Below are 7,925 nucleotides of genomic sequence, written 5' to 3'. Positions count from 1 at the left end.
TGGAGTAATTAGGAGAAAATGCTTCGGAATCAGAGAAAAGCTTGAGGTTTAAGTGCCTATTTAAAAAAAAAAAACCAACAACAAACAACAATAACATTTCCTACACACTAGGGTGGTGAAAAAGTTATTTTGCATTAGATGTCAGAGGTATTGGGTTTGAGTACTAGCTCACCTGCTAAATAGCACAGTGGCCTTGACCATTAATAATAATGGCAATAACATGACACATATGCAAGCCTGATGTGAATCATGTGGCTTTCATACATTATGTATAGTTTTCACAATACTGCAGCAAAATAGACCTTGGTACCATTTCACAGATTAGGAAACTGAGAGAAATTTAAGATTCCACAGCTAACCAGTGGTGGAGCTGGGGTTTGGATGTATCCAGATAGTAACACCTGCTTACAGGAATGCTGGCCTTCCCAGCTCTCTACACAAATCTATCTGCCTTGCTGACCTTCGTTTCTCACCTGTTAGGTGAGGTTTTGGCCTGTCTCCGTGGTCACCTCCTGCTGTAAAATGCTTGATTTCCAAATTCCTGGAGTGAGCCACCTTTGGTTACTAATTTGAGGTGCTCACGTGTTTCATCATGCACAAGGATGGATGTTATGATTTCTAATGAACAGGATTGTTTGTAAACGCGTGCTTCTACAATTCCAGAGCATTCTTGAGAAGAGGTTGGTCTTCCTGACATCTTGTTCACACTATTAATTTGTTTGGTAAACGTTTTTTAATGGAGGAAAAAATGTAACTTGCAGCCCCACCCCCGTCTATAACAGTGGTTTGACAGCATGGGCAAAACTTGGTAATGTGTAGTAATGCACATTCCCGGGGCCCCTCCACACCTACTGAGTATAACTCTGGGGGTGGGGCTCAGCACTCTGAGTTTAACACACACACACACCCCGCCCCATCGAGGGCCTTCTGAGGCACACTCAAAAAAGTTTGAGGACCACTGGTCTTGGATCACTGATTTTCCCCTGGAGTTAGTGAGCTGTTCCTAGATGTTGGTTTGGAGGCAGGGCAGGCAGGCGGGACATACGTTAGTTTAATAGTCAAATACCATTTTCAAATAATAGTCCTTTTCTGGGTGCCATCCGTTAAGCAGGGGAGGACTGGAAAGAAAGGGAAATTTGAGTAGACTAGGGAAGGCGGAGGGTGGGGCTTGCGCAGCGAGGGGACGGTGGGAGGAGGAGGAAGCTGCCGAGCCTCACAATCCATCTGGTTGGGAACGTCGTGCAGTGCCCCGAGCCGCAGGAGCCAGAGCCAATTACAAGTTTATATAAGAGACCAAGTCTCTCCCGCCTCCCCGGCTCCGCCCCGCCCTCCCCGCCCCAGCCGGCGTTGGGATGGGGGAGGAATCGCTCTCTCTGAAATACAGGATTGATCTAGGATGGAGGGTGTCTTTTCTGGGTTGACAACTCAGAACTATTCCCTGCGTGAGAAACTTCTTGGGTCCAGCTTTTGTGCTCGGAAAACCTCAGATGCCCTGCAGACCTTCCTGTGAATCCGGGGAGGCCGGGGAGGCCGGGTCGGGGCCCGCCTCCACCTCGGGCCTGAGCTAAAAGAGGAGGTGTCTGGGTGGCAGGGTTCACGCGGCGTCCCCGCGGCGCGGTGCGAACTCGCTGGCGTTTATGTAACTGCTGCCCTTCGCGGAGGACCGTGTGATACACTGAGTCACGGAGGACGGGAGAGGGGGGCGGGCCGGCCTCTCCCGTCCACGTGACCCGTCAGATGACTTGTTCTGAGTCGGCACGGGCTCATTTACCGTAATAAGGCTGAAGGCTTCTAATCAGCATCCAACGTTAGTCATCCCCGAGTGACATTTGATATGAGCAACAGCTCAATACTAGGGCATGACCGCGTGGATGGCGATGGACCTGGAGTAAATGCTGCTCCGGCCGCCTCTGATTTTTGTTGGAACCGGAGGAGTTTATGCTGAGTCAAGGAAACCTACTGCGAAAATGCCAGGGGAGACAAGTCACTCTTCCAGACAGATTCTTAGATTCTTCTGCACTAGGAGCAGAGAGTCCGGGAGAAACCGTTTATAGGGTGGCTGGCAGGCAGCAGTCCACGCAAGCTCCGCTTCAGGTTTGTGGGTTTGTTTTAGAGGTTGAGGGACCCCTCCCGGTTTAAAGGATACAACTATCACGTGGATTATCCCTCGCAGCTTCTGCAGTCTAGCGTGTGGCTCTGGGACCAGCCTCGCCCTCACCTAGGCCTCCAGAACCCGAATCTGCATTTGAAAGAAAACCCAGCGTAGGCGCCCGAGGAGCACGTGAATACGGAGAACACAGGTGTCCTGTCTCTGAGTGAAGCGCATGGTAAACACTGCAGCGTCCTACACGCTTAGCGTTGGGGGTCGGGGGATGCAGAGTCACGGTCTTTGACCTTTAGTTGATGCAACGGAGACATATCAAAAGCCTAAATTCTATCCAGGACTGTGGAACAATCAGCTTCTGTCGATAAAGGAAAACAAAACAAAACAAAACAAAACTAACCTAAAATCTAGAGCCGACCCAGTGTGAAAACAGGACTGAATCTGGCATTCCTGGTTATACTGTGACCTTGCCCTTGATTGCAAGCACACTCCAGCTTATGCACAACTTATTTGTGAGAAAGGAAGGAAAGAAAGAAGAAAGGAGACAAGGTGTTTTAACAGAAGGAAAAAAAAAAGCCAACTTGTTGCTTTCACTGGCAACAGTTAACTCCATAAGCAATTTCCTTAAAACAAATGAAGTTGGGTGGAAGGCTTTGGAAAGGAGGAGCAGAGGGTTCGGATGAGTGGAAACCTGGCTTTATTTACCTGTAGGGCCTTGTTAAGACACATTTACCTTGAGATAAAAGGTTTTCTTTGGGGACAATCCCAAAATAACTTTGCTTCATTCAATTAAGCAAGGCCTAATGAAAGAGAATTCCAGCTTAGAGATATGCATCATCTCACCAGGTGAATTGTAAATACATTCTGACCAGCTTTAAGAGGCAAGCTCTTGAAAATTTAATCTATTTAAAAAATGCATATCCTTGCCACAAATCGCTTTGAAGAAGATCCTGTGCTGATTGCATGCTGAGATAATTATTCTGTATCACCACTTAGGGAACAAGATTTTTTGATAAAGACTACAGTGTCAGCCTTTGTTAATGACTTGGGAGGGGAAAGAGAGAATCAGATACAGCTGGGACTGTTTTTTTTTTTTTTTTTTTTAATTCTCCTGCCTCCTTTTCATGAACTCCTTCCTTTCAGACTCAGGCTGTGGGAAGCTGGGAGAGTCTTGGGTTATGAACTTTGAACCCCCTGTCCCCACATGAAGGTGAGAATAGTAGTGAAACCAAGTCTTCACGCTCTTGAATCTGAGCAGCGCCCTACTAGAGCAGCAGTCACCATCCCTCCTCAAGGGATAGCTCTGATGTGCACCCCTGAGGGCCTAGCTCTCCATCTCCAGAGAGAGAGCTGAGGAACCCCACCAGCGAATGAGCCTATGCTCATGTGTTGACGGGTGCTGATGAGGGGAGAGCCCTAGCCCATACCTCTGTTTAGGACAACATGGCAGTCTAGGGCCCACACATAGAGGTGTGCTGCCTCTCCCCACATCCTGTGCAGGCAGGCATGGCTCACAGTACAGTCCCAAGGAGCCTGGATGTGACCTCAGAATCTTCCTTAGCACAGCATTACTAATCCTTTCATATGATCATTATTTACATAACTTAATAATAGTTTTTAGGAACCTATTATATGCCTGGCAGTGATCTGAAAAGGAAAGGAAGGAAGGAAGGAAGAAGATAGGTAGATAGATAGACACAGACAATGAGCAAAATCAATGCTATAAAATAAATGAAACAGGGCAATGGTTAGTGATTGTTTAGTGATTGGAAAGTGTAACTTTAGATAAGATAGTTAAAGAGGGTTTCTTTGAGGAGATAGCATGAGAGTTAGTTATATCAAGAGCAGGGGATGGGGGGGAAAGACCCTGAAGCATGAATAACATGGCATGGTCCAGGACCAAGTCTGGAGGAGGATGAACCCAATGAACTGCCCTGGAAGCAGGTCCTTGGCATTTGCGGTGTTGCCTGCTTATGATCCAAATCCTTGGTGATGAGGTGAAGTGTGAGTTTGACTCACAGGCGTGTACATCAGGGTTCTGTATCCCCATTGGCCATTCATCTTACCTAGGCAGCATTTCTGGTGAAAGTACCATTGGATGGTATTTCCTGGACAACTTTAGTTTTAGTTGTTAAGTGTGCAAAGAAGGAATATAATATCACGGCTGAGAGAGTGGGCTGTCCCGTTAGAAGCTTCGGGGTCAGATCCCAGCTCCTCTTACTGGTGCTCTGACTGTAGGCAAATTATGTCACATTCTGTACATCTCAGTTTTCCCAAGGAGATAAATGGAGATGACACTGTCCATCTCATAGGGGTGGAGACAACTCCCTGAGTGGCTAACTCACCAAAGAGTTGATTCACAAATTGAGCAATTTACCACAGCCCAGCATTGAAGAATATTTCTCCTGGATAATTTAAATAAAAATGAATATTCTTCAAAAATATATAGCCTTATTATATGTTCAACATACGTTCAAAATATTTAGGAATATAGTCAAAAACATGTAGCCCATTAATATATCCTTCATGAATATTACTAACTTAATCAAATAGAGTGGGGAGTATTAGAAAATAATCCCCTACTCCATATGACTAAATTACTTTCAGCAATAATCACAAAATCAAATGAATAGCAAAGTGGCCAGCAAAGAAATGCAGACACTGAAAATTTCCTTGTATTCCATATTTGTTTACATAATCTTGCCGGTAAAAAAGAATAAAAATAAAGTAGATTTTGTGCAAAAAGGAAGAATCTGATTGTCCATTAGTTTTTATATCTATTTGAGATTAAACTTTGATCCTTTGGTTACAGTCTCATATAATATTATTTTATGTAAATAATTGTTCTGTAACTAATGAGTGAATTTTAATAAAACCATAATCTCTGTAAAAGGTACAACTTAGGCAACTACCATATGGTAGCACTGTTGTAACCATTTAATTTTCTTGATTTGTTCTTTCGTTTAAAACAAAAATTAGAAATGAAGCATACATTTCAGTGTCAAATTCAGTAAAATATTTCACGTATGAACTAAAATTTGCACTCACCAAACGAAAATATTACACCTTGCTTCTCACTTTCATTGTTTTACATTTTAAAACACAAAAACTTCAATAGAATTGAAGTACTGCAAGTTCTGTTCCTGTCTTTATAATCAGTGTGCTATCTGTGTTTACTTTGAATCTACGGTTTAAAGGTAGATATTTGTAGTAGCACAGGGCTGGAAACACCAACTGAGCCATTTGGAACTGTTACAGTGAAAAATTTATCTCAAAACGAAGCCCTGTAGCTGGGTTCACCTGTGGGGGACTGGCTGTAATTGGCAATTCTCTGAATTAACTTCCACATAGAATACAATGTTTACTAAAGGATATGTAGGAAGAATGTCTTCATTTGAAGCTTACACATATATCACTTAAACTCAATAGTCATCCCTGATTGTTTAGCACTTAGACCAAAGAAAAAATTTTTTGGGGAGGGGGGAATGTATTTTATCATTGACATTATTTAGAACTGCCAGGGTATGGCATAGTAAAGAAATTAATTTTTAGTTGGTGTTATTATCGCTTTTAAATTCTCTATAGATGTACCCCTCCCAGCACCTTGCCCTCAGTAAACCACTGCATTTAATAACAAGTGACACAATTACTCTTTTTAATTGTGATACCTGTCAACAGGTATCAGAGGGTCCTCTGAGGCAGTAGGTGTCTGATGTAACCAGGAAGACTTCCTTGAAGAAGGATCTTTTTTTAAAAAAATTATTGAATATAATTCACATACCATAAAATTCACCCTTTAAAGTGTACAATTCAGTGGTTTCGTATTTTCACAGAGTTTTGTAACCATCACCTCTGTCTAATTTCAGAACAATTTCATCAACCCTAAAAGAAACCCTGTGGCCATAAGCAGTCACCCTCTGTCCCCCACTCCCCCAGCCCCTGGCAGCCACGGATCTACTTTGTGTCATCCGCTCTTGAGCTGAGACCTGATGGATGAATAGAAGTCAACTTGTTGAGCAGTTAGGGGAAGAGGATTTCTGGACGACAACAGTATGGACAGCATCCAGCAGAGGGACAATGCACAGTCAAGGAATTAATGAGGGACCTGTGTTGTCAGAGTACAGAATACAAGGGTGAGTGGCTGGAGCCAGAGTGTGCTAGGCTGGTCATGCAGCCCACTCGAAGATCTTGGCTTCTGCCCTAGTGCCGAGGGACCCGCAGGTCTGACACAGAACCTTCCATCCAATACATGCCCCCAAAATGTGGAGTGAGCAAACAAGTAAATTTGGCTCTCATACCCTTTTAAAACATCATAAAGGATTGCTTTATTTTAAATATTTATAACATAAAGCCAGACATACAAGAGACATATATATGTGTATTCCCACAGTCATGGTATAATCTTACCGTTTGTAGAAATCTGGTTTGGGCTTTTATACTAAGTAAAGAGCTGAACTAAACTCGCAGATCAGCTGTAACTTATCTTCTCAGGAAACAGTAACTCCAGACTTGGTGGAATTTCTTATTGAGGTTTGACAGAATGGAGGACGGAACTCAGACTAAAGATTTGGGCTAGCTGGAGATTCAGAGCAAGTTCTTTCTCATTAGAATTTCTTCCTATTACCTAAAAATAAAATTGCTTTTATTTGAAATTTAATACATCTACTTGGTTTCCCTGGGAAGGTTTTGAACACACCTCATTTGAGGGGCCACACCCAGACTAAAAGGCTCAGTCCTCCCACCTCTGACTACTCTGTTCTACTCCATGTCCCCCATTAGCACTTTTACAAGTTTCCCGGGTAATCTTCCAATGTTGTTTATACAAATACATGTCAATACGGATAGGCAATCTTATTTACCACACCCCCGCCGCCCCCCCCCCCCCCCGTTCTTTCAGGAAAGGTAGCGTACTGTTCTAAAACTCGCTTTCTCCACTTACTATGCTATGGAGAATTTTCCATTTTAGAATATAAAGAGCCCCTTGATTTTTTTTAAACAGCTGCATGATGGTCCCTGGTTTATTTAACCACTTTCCTATTGATGGACGCCTGAGATATTTCTAATTTTTCCCCCTTACAAATGATGTTACTATGATGAATCTTGTTCATGCATAATTTTGCACATGTGGTGAAATTCCCAGAGGTGGGATTGCTGGGTAAAATTAGTGCATTAGTCATTTTGATAGATTTTGAGCACCAGATTGCCCTCCAGGAGATTTGAACCATTTTGCATTTCCACCAGCTATGTTTGCCCACAGCCTCACCAGTAAAGTGTATTCTCAAACTTTTGGGTTTTCCCAGCTAATGGGTGAAAAGCGGTATCAGTGTAGTTTTAATTTGCCTTTCCTTCATAAAACATTTTTCATAAATTTAAGAGCCATTTTTGTTTGTTTTGGTGAACTCTCTTCAAATCCTTTGTCCATTTTCTATTAGATTTATTCGTTTTTTCATAATTCTCAATTTCTAAGAGCTCTGTATATTAGGGAGGTATGAGTTGCAAATATTTTTTCCCATTTGTCTTTTGTCTTTGCTATGCTACTTTTCCTTTCTAAAAAGTTTTTGTTTTATATAATAATTTTTAAAATGATTTTGGTTCTTTAAATCATAGGCAAGCCTTTTCTACTCCAAGGTTCCATAGAAATTTGTTCATGTTTTCTTTTTATGCTTTTGTGATCTCACTTTCACATTTAAATTTTGATGCATTTGGAGCATATCCTCATGTACAATGTGAAGTATGGATCCAGCTCTATCTCTTTTGGATGTTTATCCATTTGTCCTAAGACCATTTATTAAAATGGTACCATTTACCTCCACTGAAATGA

At 42.5% G+C, this 7,925-nt stretch overlaps 1 long non-coding RNA gene across 1 annotated transcript; it reads left to right on the top strand.

The window, feature by feature from the left end:
* Positions 1-1,207: 1,207 nt before the first annotated feature.
* On the top strand, positions 1,208-6,977 carry LOC114487240 (uncharacterized). Its single transcript, XR_003682181.2, has 3 exons — positions 1,208-2,094; positions 2,174-2,327; positions 5,971-6,977. It is a non-coding gene; the product is annotated as an uncharacterized lncRNA (long non-coding RNA).
* Positions 6,978-7,925: the final 948 nt, after the last annotated feature.

The sequence above is a fragment of the Physeter macrocephalus genome, chromosome 11, assembly GCF_002837175.3.
Source record: "Physeter macrocephalus isolate SW-GA chromosome 11, ASM283717v5, whole genome shotgun sequence".
NCBI classification, from domain to species: Eukaryota; Metazoa; Chordata; class Mammalia; order Artiodactyla; family Physeteridae; genus Physeter; species Physeter macrocephalus.
The sequence above is the reverse complement of the archived record's forward strand: the minus strand, read 5'-3'. Positions and strand labels throughout refer to the sequence as shown.